We start from the raw sequence: 14,772 nt of genomic DNA, 5'->3' as shown, positions 1-14,772 counted from the left end.
ATTTTTTGAATGAATGAGTGAAATATGAAATTATCAGTACAAAGAAAAATTATATCTTTATAATTTCCAGATAACTCTATTTTTAGGTCATCATTAGAATGAAAACAAAGAAATTGCAAATTTTTATAAAACTCAAAGACCCTGAGAATACATTCATAGCCCAGTTTGCAACTTGCAGTACTAAACACTCCATTTATATCACTCCCTGCTCTATGGAGTGGTATTTTGGGTCCTTTAATGATAAGCAGCCCTACCTTTGTAACTGCTTCCACTATTGAGGCTCATGTTTGGCAATGGAACTTTGTTTCCCACCAACATGTAATGCTTTTTCCATACTTCCCTGCCTTTGCCCAGGCCCTTCACCCTTTTGGAATATCTTCCCCTTCACCTCCGGGAAAATTCTTCTTCTAGGCTCTGCTTAGAGTTTATATCTTCTGTGGCATCTTCCCTTGTGCTCGGACCAGATTGAGGCCTCTCTCCTCTGTGCTCCCTCTGCACTTTATGTACACACCCTTGCACTCTCTCTATAGGTTGTGATTTTTGGTCTTCACATTTGCCATTTTCTCTTGACTAAGAGCAGTACCAAGGCCAAGGAGAACTTCTCATGCTTTCTTTGTCTTTGCATCCCTAATGCCTTAATGTAGTGCTCAGCACACTGTGTAAATGCCCAGTAAAAGTGACTTCAGTGGGTGTTGCCTCAGAGTGGTTCTGGCAGAAATGAATGACTAACCTGTACTCTCTAAATCTCTGAGTGTGCACAAACATTGGAAGAATTCTTTGTAGTGCAATGGTTGTTAAATAGATGGTTTGGTGGGAGATTGTGTCGCATCCTTAAATGTTTCCTAGGGAAAAAAAAAGCCTTCTGTCAGAGAAAGTAAGTAAATGTTGTCCTGCCTGGCATTGGTTGAATAAGTTGCTAAATTACCTTTGCCCAAATAATTATTGTTTTTCTCTATTAACACTAACTATAACATCAATACATGAACATTTATTGAGTTGATAGCATTGTGCTAATATATATATATGTATCTATGTGTTTATGTATATGTGCTGTATACACACACATATCCTTATTTTATACAGTGGGTCTCAGTAATTCCTATAATTTCTGTGTTTTCGCTATCTTTTTAAAAGGTGGTTTAAAAGCTTATTTAAAAGGATTGTGAGGAGTTTCTTCATAGACACTGTAAACTGTGAACTCACCTTATATTTTTTTCTTCCTTCTTAAAACCATAAAGCCTGCAGTTCTTTCCACTCTTATTTCCTTTTGGATTTTTAAACTAAAGAAATAAAACCTTCAAAGACACCGCAAAACAAAACAAAACAAAACAGAAACACTCCTCTCATAGGCCCTCATCTCCTTTGGCTTTGTAAAGCAAAGTTCTCTAGTGCACCGCTAAGGACCTGAACAGTGATGAGAGCGACAGTTGTGCACTTAGCTTCGTGTGCACACGTACTGATTCAAGGGGGCCATTGGCTTCCCTGTAATTTGTGAGGGCCCTCATCTGTGGAAATGTTTGTAACCCCAGACTAATAGTTCATCTTGTTAGGAAGAATGCCAGTAGAACCCAGAGTGAGTAAGGTAGTACATTAGGGCTTGCTTTGATTTAAATTCTTCGTCCATTCAATAATGCTTTTGTTCTGGGCACCGGCACTGTCTGCACTGCTAGGTATTTTTTTTATATCACTGTTGGACTTGATAGGTGAGGTCTGTTCCAGACTCAAATTTGAAAGCCATCTTTTTTCTCTTCCCGACTTTAAAGGTCTCAAATGAATTGTAAAACAAAATAAATATCCAGGGATGAAAAAAAAGCACTTTGCAAGTCCTTGTTTAAAAATGCTTTTACTGTGTTTGTGGAGAAAATTCTCTTCTCTTTCGCTGGTTTAAAGATTTGAAAAGAATCTGAAAACATATGAAATGTATCTCTATGCTCATGAATGCATATATGGGTCTTGGAGTCTCTGCTAAGGAAACCGTTTGTTATTAATAATATGTACAAAATTATCCAGATAAAATAAAAATAGCCTTAAATTGGTATTATTCAAGATTGGTATCAAGGGATCTTATTTCTTAGCGATACAACATGTTCCTTCTGTGATGGTATCTGCAAAAGATCGGTTCCCTTCCTTCTGGCTTCACTTTGGCTTGCCCAACGATAACACAGAATCCCAGTGACTCATTATTATCTTTTCCAGGTTCCTAAGCAGCCCCTTCATTCTTGATATTTATCCCACTTATTTTGGGGAAGGGAGATTCCTCTAAACCCTTTTCAAAGTCCTTAAGCTCCCAGGTAAATCTTAAAAAAAAATTCCCTAAAGGTGTTCTTTAAGTTGTTTCAGAGTGGAGAGTTACTTCATCTGGGTTGGAATGAATCATCTGTTCCAACTCCTGGAGCCTTGGAGCACTGGGGTAGGGAGTGAAGTTACCACAGTGGCACCATTGGTGGTATGTGGTGGAGGGGATGCGTCTGGGCCACAGATGTTTGACTCCAGCATGGAAATCTGGCGAGTGGCAGCTGTCGCACATGCCCCAATGCTGATTGTGTGGTAAAGGGATCCTTCTGTGGTTCAGCAACCCAAGTGTATGGGACTGGAAAGGAGAGCCCTGCACTGGGGGTTGGTGCTACCTCTGCTCTGACACCGGGCAGGGAGTGGTCAGCCTCTTTTTTTCTTGGTTTATCGTCCTGTAAAAAGAAGCAAAAGAGATTATCCTTCTGATCCCTTCCACCTTGCCACCTTGAATGTTCAGTGATTCTATTGCTGAATATTTGCTGTCTCTTTAATATGCATTTTCTGGCTTGTAACAAAATCAGTCTTTTATTTACTTTTGAAAGGTTAAGACTTGAAGTGACAAGCTAAAAAGTTTGTCTGCTTTTTTCTGTATACAATGCAGCCAAACAGGATTTAATACTTTTTTTTCCTACTGTTTCACTTCCTTCAATAAATGGAAAGATTTGCTCTCTGGGTTTGCATATTAGTAATAATAGTGGATTTTTTTTTGGTTTTGACTGCTTTTATTTGCTCTTTACTTAGACAGTAGCCCTTTATTATTATACTGGTTAAAACTGCTTTCTTCCCTGTCACACCTCTCTCAGCTCACTTGCTCCACTGTCAATGTTCTTAATGTCACTGAACTGTATCCTTAAAAATGGTTAAAATGGTTTTATGCCATGTATATTTTACTGCAATAAAATGCTTTAAAAAAGCTAATGGATAGAGAAAGAGTGGCTCAGGCAATGGATGGCCATTCCAAAGAGGCAATTGCAGCTGATGGCTTCCTGCGGGATAGGGATGGGACTTGCTAAGTATCTGACATGTGTTATCTGTTTAACCTGATCACGGTTCAGTGAACTGTTTGTACTATTGGCAGCTGTTAAAGGAGGTGGAGAGTGAGATCTTGAGAAAGAAGTTACCTGCCAGCATCCCACAGCTCCACACGAGGCCGTCTGACCCCACAGCCAGTGAGGGGCTGGAGTGTGACCCCATGCTGCCTGATGTCAAAGACAGGGTTTTCATTTGAGGTATTCCCAGTCAACACTTCAGGACTTTCACTGTTAAATTTATTATTTCTTTATTTTGTCCTGAAAATCTATCATTCTCTTTGGGTTTTCCAGTCTCTTCAGTACTGTATCTTTTGCTGGATGTCAGAAGCTTCAGCCAGCATGGTTACATCTTTATCATGAGGACTACCTGCCTCCTATAAGTATTTTCCTTTAGAAATACCTTTACCCCTAATCAACATAACCATGGTTCTATTATTATTATTATTATTAACATTATTAATTATATTTAATTATAACAGTCGTTGTAGTAGAGCCTTCTTGGGGTTCTGGCCACCTTTACATACACATCTTCTCTAGAAAAGACTCTTAATGGGTAGGGTCAGTGCCACAGTGCCACAGTGGATTGATTTCTGATGGACTGTCAGCCCCAGGCAAGCCAATTCTATTCTCTGCCCTGGGTATTTACAGTTTGGAGCAGGGAGTCTTCACCAAGTCATCACCTCCTCACAGAGATTCCTGCTGTGTGTTGCTTTCTTACTTATCTGGTTCTTGTTTTTACAACTGCTGCTTTGATTCAGGGAGAGACCCTGGTATCATTCCCATACAGTCTCTTCTTTGGCTGAAGACTGGACAAGTCAGTTTCTGTTTGTTACCCAAAGACTTAGCAGTGATGAGCACAGGGTGGGCATTCATGGATAATTCTTGGAAAAAATACTTGCTGAATGAAAATGAAACAGGAAGGAAGTCATCCATTATAACCTGTACTCTAAAAGAGAAATTATAATTTTAAGAAGTTTATTGAGATATAATGCACATACCATAAAGTTCACCCTTTTAAAGTGTACCATTCAGTGATTTTTAGTATTCCCATCTCCCCTTCCCCCAGCAATGAGCATTTTGGTGTATTTTTCTTCTCATTTTTTCCTTCATCTATTCATATCACTTTCCTGCGGTATATTGACTGAATTTTGTTAATGGGGTCTACAGTATATTCACTCATTTATAATCTGTCTCTATATATCATCTAACTGTCAACTTCATCAAATATTAAAGACCATAGTCACTGTGTGGATATAGTGATGGCATCTTCATACCAGAGAATGAACTGAGGCTTTAGGCCTCGAGATTCTAGTTCATTAATAAAATGAGGACTAAAATGAGAATTTGGGCAATTTGGCTACTTAGGAAGCAGGGTACTCATGTTTTTCCTGTATATTGTTCAAGTTATGATTTCAAAAAAGTTTTATCAAAGACTCTTCATGATTTTCCCCGTCACTTAAAATTCCACCGAGAGCACAGGCATGCATACAGAAATGCTGTTTAAAACTAGAAATGAATAGAAGAGTTGAACATAAAGCCTCGTACTAATGTTTCAGATGCCTCAAGTTTCCCTGGGGTTTTTCAAATAACAACAACAAATAACAGTATAGATCTAAAGTCAAATATTTCTGAATCCCTTACAGTAAATAAAATATGAATTTAATCAGGTAAGATTTTCAATTAGGAAAGGAAATTTTAGTATATATGAATATCATATAGAACATAGCTCATTAACGGTTGAATGAATGAATGACCTATTTTATCTACTTTTTCTAGAAGTGTCCTATATTGAAGGTCATGACTCACAGTTTACGCAGGTTTTATTAATCACACAAACTGGCCTTTTGGTCTGCTTCCCACAACTATAATATAGTACCATCATCAGAGAGGTTTTTTCCCTCACCTTGAGATTACAACACTCTTTCCTTAAGCAATAGTAAGGCTGACACTGTTTTTTTTTTTTTTTTTTTTTTTTTTAAGTCTAGTGTAGACCTTCTCAAGCCTTCATGGACCCACTGATTACCTGGGTCTTGTGTCAAAATGCAGATTCTGATTCTGCAGGCCTCAGGTGGCACCTGAGACTCTGCATCTCTAACAAGCTCCCAGGTGATGCTGATGCCACTGGTCCAGGGGGCTACTCACAGTAGCTTGGAGGTCAGTCATCTCCCTTTCTCACTGCTGGGGGGACTCACAAAGCAGAGAAAAGTGGAAGTATGCTTGGGGAAAACCTCTCCTCACTGAAACACTGAGTAGCAAGGACTAGAGTTTGGTGGGGAACCCATGTATTTCAGAGTAGGGAAAAACTAGGAGCTTAATACCTGCCACCTGACTATTTGAAATTACATTCGTTTAGGTAAAACCTCTTACCTCTTGTAAAAATGCTTCGGTGGTTAACAATGTTAAGTGTTAAATGAACACATTGTGGGGTAAAGAGGAAGAAGTAGGGAAGGAAATGCAATAATAAAGATTTCAAATTGTTTACCCAGAAGATTTGCTAAGTCATTAAAATGAAAGAGCTGTCCTCTTTCAACTGTGTGTTTCTGTGACTGCTAATAATGGAAAAATTCCAATTTTAGCTGCTGTTTTAATGATGACCTGTTTTGAGTTGCTTCTGTAAATGCATTTTAAAATATCAATGTTTCTTCCCCATGTGTGTGTGTTTACCTGTATCAGATTGAGAGGTGCTGACAGCAGGAGATGCCACTGTCCTTTGGTTGCTTATGTACTACTGGCTAATAGTAGGGAAAGAAATCTGACCTTCAAAATAGAAACAGCTAATATTCCAATGCACTCGTTGTAGAGTTATTTATAGAGCAGTTAATGGGAAATCAATTTTATCCATCTTTGAGTTGGTCTCAAAACAACTGTTTCCTGTTTTCCCTTGTTTGAAAAAATGCTGATGTGCTTAGTGTTTTATTTCCAACTGTCAATTTGATGATCAAAAATTTATGTTCATTATGCCCATTTCTTCTCCCTGCCCAGATGGAAGGAGGGAGAGAAGGAATTTTAATTCCAGGCCTCTAGCCACCACTACAGCCTCAAAAATAATGGTAACAGTGAACATTTATTGAGGACACTTTATGCGCCAGCCCCATGCTTCATGCTTTATAGGAACTTGGGCAGTTACTCCACAGGCATTTTACTTGGTCTTTGTTCGAACCCTTGGTTTTTGTAAGTTATGATTATTATTTCCTGCTTATGGATGAATTGTCTGATGCTCCAAGGTATTTAAATATTTTGCCCAGAGGCTGTCATGGGTAGAGCCTGTCTGGATTTAAAACCAAGCCTGTCTGCCTCATCAACCAATCTCTTCACTGCTGTTCTCGGAAGCCCAGAAGAGTTAAGCGATTTTCCCGAGATCATATAGCTGGTTAGTAGCAAAGCTAGAATTAGAATTTAAGTCTTTAACTCTCAGCTCAGCACAATATTACAGTACTGTGCCACCTCATAGTATTGGTCTGTAATGAAAACCAGAACTCCTCCTTGCTTGCAAAAGCAACTGCCAAGAGGGCTTTCCCACGCAGACGGTTCTTAGCATTATGAATCTTAGCGAAATGTCACATATTATCAACCAAAGTCGATTCCACAGTTACCGTTGGTAGTGCATCTATGTGAGCTACCCAGGGCTCAGTGCATGGGTTCTTTTGAAAAGCACCCGTCAATATTCTCTGTTTAGCAAATGTGCTTATTCTACCCTATAGGAGCAAGCCAAGGACCATATGTCGAAATATTCACTCTTTATGCTTTTATCTGCAGAGCAACTCTTCCCCAGCACACTGGGACCACATGGTTTTGGATGATATCTGCTGTTTGTCTTTTCACACACGTGACATGGCCTTTGGAAGGTTTGGAGCCACAAAAAGCATTGTATATCCTGTACATGGGATTACAGAGAAAGGGATCAAGAACCTGCCCTTAACATTTGATTAGAGACAAACTGGAAAATGATAAATAGAAAAATAGTCACAGGAGAAGTGAAACAGGCCAAGTTGTCTGCGAAGAGATTCTGTTTTCTTTGAAAGAGTTATGTTAAGCCTTTGCTTAAGAAAGAACATGGATTTATTAAAAAAAAGTTCACGACTTTTGGGTATAAGCCAATTCATATTTTTATATAGCTCAGAGTCAGTTTTCATAGCACTGAAACCTTAAGCTGCTGCTTTATAGTGCAAAACTTTATCATTTTTGTTTTTTCCTTACAGTGTGGAAAAGAGCTTAAGGTCATGCATTTTTTTAAACCTGCCAGGAACTCATATTTTCCATGTTTTGGGATAAGACACAGTAGATTCTAAACATCTGGCTAGTCCTTATTTAAATAATTGTGTGTTCTATGTGTATCATACATCTATAATTCTATTTTCACTCTCTTTACCTTTTTGTGTTTTAGACATTCTGAAATCTGGATTAGATTCTGACTTCAGTAGCTATTGAAAGTCTCATGCCTAAATGTTGGCTGAGGCAAATTATGCCCCCCCCCACCTTTCCATATAAATTCAAGTACAGTTTAGTTTATTGTATTTTCATTGTTCTCCTTTTTTAAAAAATTCAGTGAATATTGGAGCTTATAAGAGTTCTGCAAAATGAAAATCTGCAGTGTTTTTGGAGCAGGAGAGACTTTAAAATTGGCTAGAGAAAAACCTCAGTTTTACACACTGGCCTGTCTCTGCTCACAATGTGATTGCAGTCAAATCCCTTAAACCACCTCAATTTTTCCTCTTGTGAAGTGGACATAGTATTGGCAGCCTCAGAGGATATGGTCAGACGAGTGACTTGTGGATGTGAGGCATTTTGAGTACTGGGGGAGAGAACAGGACAGAGTAATCTGAGGTGGAGGATTCTCTCCACACTAAGCAAAGACGGATGGAAACCCACTCTCCCTTACATCATTCCCCTGTGCTGGCCATCTGGTGAGACCATTTCCCTTCTGGTCCTCTCATCTTTCCATATTTCACTCACTATTTATTGAGTAGTTGTTTTGTGCTGGTTTTAAGGTACAGTGAAAACTAGGTCCAGAACCTGCCCTTGAGAAACTTTTTCCCTCTCACTCTCTCTCTGTAAAGTAAATACATGATTAACTAAAGGAACTCTTCCTCCCCTCCATTCCCTTAACAGAATGGTATTCAAGGGAACCATCTTTGGGAAATAATATTTAGAAACAACCTAGCAAAAACCAACATTAAAAGGATGCTTAATGTCTTGGTTGCCTGGTTGGAGAAAAAAGCATGGCAGGTTCCTACACGTTGTATTTTTTTTTAAATCATCCCCCCGCTTGTAGCTTTTTGCGTGCTATCTGCTCTCTGTGTCCATTTGTTGTATGTTCTTCTGTGTCTGTATTTATTTATTTTATTTCCCCTCCCCCCTTGCGGCTTGCTTGCTGTCTGCTCTCTGTGTCCATTTGCTGTGTACTCTTCTGTGTTTTTTTTTCGCTTGTCTCCCTTTTTTGTTGCGCCACCTTGCTGAGTCGGCTCTCTGCAGCAATTTGTGTGCCGGGTGGCTCTCTGCAGCATGCGGGAGAGCCTGCCTTCACAAGGAGGCCCCGGGACACAAACCCTGGGCCTCCCATATGGTGGGTGGGAGCCCAACTGATTGAGCCACAGCTGTTTCCCTACACGGTGCATTTTGACCCTGTTGTCACCAGTGTCTGAAGCTGTGGACACACACTTCAGGAGTCTACCAGGAGCCAGAAACTTTATGCACACCATCCCATTTAGCTCTTTGAACAGCCTGTGAGGTCCAGACTGGTATCCCTATTTTACAGATAAGCAGACTGAGGCTTGAGGAGTTTCAGTAACTCAGCTGTGGTCTCACATCTCGCACATGGTAATCTCAGACACTTTACCTTAAAGCCCACACTTTCCACCTACATTGTGCTTGTGTGCCGTATGAGAAAGATTTAGATTGGGTGGAGAGGCAAGGACTAGGGCCACTTCTTATTCTTGGAAAGCCAAAGATATATATGTCTTTCCCTCTGACTTGAAAGATGGTGATTTCAGGTGCTGCCCAAGTGGAAGTTGGCCTCTGGTTCTTTGTGAAATCACTTTTAGGAACTGTGTACCGATGTCTCCCAGCCTAACACTGCAATCGTGGCCATATCCCATATCCCTTGACCATTGTAGGCCAGCTGCACGTCTGGATCCTGAGATAAGATGGTTGCTTCTGCCCCAGGGCTGGGGTGTTTCAGGGTGCCCTGGCTCTGCCTCTAACTCAGCCACGTGGGATGCAGCCATGTGGGGTGCAGGAGGGCAGCTTAGAGGCAGGCTCAGCTGATGCACTGTGATGCCCAGCATGCTGAGCCCACACCTGCCACTGAATATGTTTTATGTGGTCTTAATGATGGTCTTTCATCCCAATTTACAGAGGAGGAACCTGAGACTCAGAGACTCAGAGAGCCTAAGAAACTTGCTAAAGACCACACAGCTAAATTGAGGTTGGAACCAGACAGGCTGACTCCAGAGTCTGTGTCACTACACACTCTCCTATATTCCTCCCATGGACTCACTTTAAAAGGTTATTATATGCCCTTTGACATGTAAAGAAGAACATGTGTAAATCATGAAGTATTATATTAAAATGAATACCCATTGACCTCCTCCCACCAACCTGAGCGTATAACCAATCCTGTTGACAGTTTATGTGTGTTCCTCTAAAATCCTATTCTCCTGATTTATGGTAATCTTTTTAAGTGGACTGACAGGGCATGTAGTCTCTTTTTTACTTCTTGCGTTCATCATTGCTTTAAGATTCACTCCTATTTTTGCATGTAGCAGTTACTTGTTCTTTTGCACAATGCTTTAATATTCCATTACATGTCTATACCATTATTTGTTTTCCTGTTGACATAGTGTTTCTAGTTTTTGCTTTTAGGAATAATGTTGCACTGGATGTTCTTATAAATGTGCAAGTATTTCTGTAGGGCAAGAGTCAGCAAACTTTTGCTGGAAAGTGCCACATAGTAAATATTTTAGGTTTTGTGGATCATACAGTATCAATTACAACTATTCAACTCTGCCATTGTAGTGCAAAAGCAGCCACAGACAATACATAAATGAATGAGTATAGCTGTCTTCCAATAAAACTAACTTTATGGAAACAGGCAACATGGCCTAGTGGCCATAGTTTGCAGCAGAGATCCCTGCTCTGGGGTATTTACTGATGGGTATATGTATACTCATCTTGAAAATTATTTTCCTAATGCTGTATCAGTTTACCCTCCCAGTAGCTTTACTGTGAGTTCTCATAGATTCATATCCTTCTCAGCATTTTGCTATTACCAGGAAATACATTATAGTATATGTTTATTATAATATGTATGTGTCTTTTTTGGGGCCAAGATTGTGGGTATAAATGGTTTCTTATTATGGTGTTTTTTGTTTTTTTTTTTTTCCCTAGGAGATACTGGGGATTGAACCTGGGACCTTGTACATGGGAAGCAGGCACTCAACCACTGAGCTACACTTGTTCTCCTATTATGGTTTTTTAAATAAAATTTTATTTTATTTTATTTTTTAAAAAGGTTTATTTATTTTTCTCCCCTTCTCCCCTGCCCCGGTTGTCTGTTCTCTGTGTCTATTTGCTGCATGTTTTTCTTTGTCTGCTTCTGTGGTTGTCAGCCGCACGGGAATCTGTGTTTATTTTTGTTGCGTCATCTTGTTGTGTCAGCTCTCCATGTGGGTGGTGCCATTCTTAGGCAGGCTGCACTTTCTTTCGTGCTGGGTGGCTCTCCTTATGGGGCGCATGCCTTGTGCGTGGGGCTCCCCTACATGGGGGACACCCCTGCATGGCACGGCACTCCTTGTGCGCATCAGCACTACGCGTGGGCCAGCTCCACACGGGTGGTAGACGGACGCCCTAACCACTGGGTCAGGTCTGCTTCCCAATAAAATTTTATTAAGTACACCATTCATTTATGAACATACATAAATAGAGTATAGTAAAAGTTGTGAACTTACAAAACAAACATGAGTATCATCATACAGGGCTCCCATACATCACCTACCACGGACACCTTGCAATCCTGTGAAATATTTGTTACAAACTATGAAAGAGCATAGTCAAAATATGACTACTATAGCCCATGTGTTACATTTGGTTTATCTGCTAACTCACCCAATTATTAATGCCCTGTGTTAGTATTATACCTTTGTTATAGTTCATGAGAGAATGCTCTCATATTTGTCCCATTAACTACATGCCATCTTCCACCACTGCATTCCTATTTTGTCCAGTCCATTCAAGGTGTACAGTCAGTGGCTTTCATTTTTATCACAAGAGTTGTGCTGTCATCATCTCAGTCAAATTTAGAAGGTTTTCATTATTCCAAAAGGAAAAATCCCATACTACCATATACCCCCCAATAGTTGTCTCTTAGAATTGATATAATATCTTCTTTGTTATTACTGCAAAAATATTGCTGTTAACTAACATACATAAATTACATTAGTTGTAATTTTCCTGTGTATCATCATATTCCTAACACTTTGTAAAAGAATATTATTATTTAAACAACCACAATTTTCATCTACCACTGAAATAGTTGTTATACATTCCCTAGATTATTCTCTAGCTTCCCTTAAATTGACATTTACATCCACAGACTACATGTTTTAGCCATAATCACATTTGTAAATCAGCATGTTAGTTGTACTTACTGTAATGTTACCATCAACTCTGTTCATTTCCACACTTTTATAATAAACCTTATTAAAAATTCTACATACATTAAGCATCAGCTCACATTCTCAACCCACATTCTGTCTCCTAGCATTTGTGTCTGGCTTATTTCACTCAACATAATATCCTCAAGGATCTTTGATGTTGTCCTGTGCATCTGATTTCATATCTTCGTACAGCTGAATAATATTCCATTGTATGAATATACCACATTTTGTTTATCCATCATTGCCTGATGGACTCTTGGGCTGGTTCCATATTTTAGCAATTGTGAATAATGCTGCTGTGAACATCAGTGTGCATGTCAGCTCACGTTCTTTCAGTTCTTCTGAATATATTCCTAGTAACTGGATTGCTGGATCATATGGCAATTCTTGAGGTACCGTCACACTGTCTTCCACAGAGATACTGCACCATTCTACATTCTCACCAACTGTAGAGTGTTTCTGTTTCTCTACATCCTCCCCAGCACTTGTAGTTTTCTGTTTTTTACAATAATGGCCATTCTATAAGGTGTGAAAACTATCTCGTAGTTTTGATCTGCATTTCCCTAATAGCTAGTGATACTGATATTTTTTCATGTGCTGTTTGGCCATTTGTATTTCCTCTTTTGAAAAATGTCTGTTGAAGTCTTTTCCTCATTTTTAAATTGTTTTATCTTTTTTTCTTTGAGTTGTATGATCTCTCTATATAATATGGATATCATACCCCTTTTGGGCATAAGATTTCCAAAAATTTTCTCCCATTGAGTAGGCTGCCTTTTTACTTTCTTGACAAAGTTGTTTGAAGAACAAAAGTCTTTAATTTTGAGGAGGACCCATTATCTATTTTTTCTTTGGTTGCTCATGCTTTGGGTGTAAGGTTTAAGAAACTACTGCATATAGATCACCCAAAAATAGAAGGAGGGTAGAGAATGGAAGCTGAGGGTTAATCTGTGCAGCATTGGTAAAAAGGTTGTTTGTAAATCTCTGGAAATAAATAGAAATGGTTAAAGCATATCATGGTGTTTGTAACTATCAGTGCTACTGTATGGGTATGACAGTGTTTGAAAGGGAAAGTCTAAAGTCATGTGTAGTACTGAAGGAAAACTAAAGAATGTAACATGAGACTGTACAAGATGGTAAAATCTCATGTAAAACAGGACTATAGGTGGTATATATATAAGACTGTTTTTACAAAATATAAATACAAATATACTGGAGATAAGGAAAAAATAGCAGCTATGTATGGCAGGTGAGGCACAGGGAGATAGGAAGGTGATGAGTTTTGTTTGTTTTTTGTTTATTATTATTATTGGAATAATGAAAGTGCTCTGGGAATGATTGGGGTGATGAATGCACAAATAAATGATTACACTGAATACCACTGATTGTACTCTCTGGATGGATTTATGCTTTATTGATATATAACAATAAAATTGATTTGTTTTAAAAAAGAAAAATAAAACAAAAAAACTACCGCCTACCACAAGAGCCTGAAGAGGTTTCCCTACATTTTCTACTAGGAAAAGTAGGAGGTAGCACTCAATCACTTGAGCTATCACATATATATTTTTAATGTAATATTATTACAAAGTCAATAAAAAAAAAAAGGGGGGGGGAGAGGGGAGGTGGGGGGGTGGGGTTGAATGGGACCTCACATATATATTTTTAATGTAATATTATTACAAAGTCAATAAAAAACAAAACAAAACAAAACAAAAAATCACTTGAGCTACAACTGCTCCCCTTGGGAGGTTTTTTTTTTTGTCGGACAAAACAGTTTAATAGCACTTTCTCTCTTATAAAATTCCTCCCTGTTCAGTTTAACTATTTGGAAAAATTGTGGTCATAGACTTCTATCCTAAAAGCTGGTTTTAAATCTGAATAAGCAGGGTGTTGGAAGTCTTGCTTCTTAAGTACACAACTGCTCTTAAGTACAATTATTGATCTCCTACTCCCAAAAGAAAATCATTGCTGAATGGGAATAGATCACTGACACAGAACAACATGTAGAAATTAGGACTTTATTATAAATATTTCCAGAATATAAACTAATTTTATATCAGGATTCTTTGATAACTTTTTTTGTTTAAAGATTTATTTATTTCTCTCCCCCCCGCCCCCCCAGTTGTCTGCTCTCTGTGTCCACTCGCTGTGTGTTCTTCTGTGACCACTTCTGTCCTTATCAGCGGCATCGGGAATCTATGTTTCTCTTTGTTGTGTCATCTTGTTGTGTCAGCTCTCTCTGTGTGCAGCGCCATTCTTGGGCAGGCTGCATTTTCTTTTGTGCTTGGCAGCTCGCCTTATGGGGTGCACTCCTTGTGTGTGGGGCCCCCCTACGCGGGGGACACCCCTGCATGGCAGGGCACTCCTTGCGCACATCAACACTGCCCATGGGCCAGCTGCACACAGGTCAAGGAGGCCCGGGGTTTGAACCATGGACCTCCCATGTGGTAGGCGGACGCCCTATCCGTTGGGCCAAGTCCGCTTCCCTCTTTGATAACTTTTAAAACTATATGTAATCTAAACTTATTATCATATATCTCATTTTTCACTTGCTAACCTAGAAAATATAGTGCAAGTTAGATTTAACAAAGAAAAAAAAAAACCAGTCTAAATTGCTTCCTAGAGAATGCCAACAAACATAAAAATACCCCACCCAAACTAAAACAAACTCAATCAAGAAACAGATACTGCAAAGCCTATTAGCCCTCCAACTTAAAATAAATGACCTCTCAAGGGAAAACAATTCCACTATCACAGCAATTTGATGAATAAAACTAGATTCACTCTCATTAAGG

At 39.1% G+C, this 14,772-nt stretch overlaps 1 protein-coding gene across 20 annotated transcripts in view; it reads left to right on the top strand.

Annotated features, from left to right (window-relative positions):
- The window catches only part of ERC2 (ELKS/RAB6-interacting/CAST family member 2), a 999,838-nt gene that overhangs the window by 173,939 nt on the left and 811,127 nt on the right, over positions 1 to 14,772 (top strand). The window lies entirely within an intron of this gene.

The sequence above is a fragment of the Dasypus novemcinctus genome, chromosome 26 (assembly GCF_030445035.2).
Source record: "Dasypus novemcinctus isolate mDasNov1 chromosome 26, mDasNov1.1.hap2, whole genome shotgun sequence".
In the NCBI taxonomy this organism is placed as follows: domain Eukaryota; kingdom Metazoa; phylum Chordata; class Mammalia; order Cingulata; family Dasypodidae; genus Dasypus; species Dasypus novemcinctus.
Note: the sequence above shows the minus strand (reverse complement) of the source record. Positions and strands in the feature narration are given on the sequence as shown.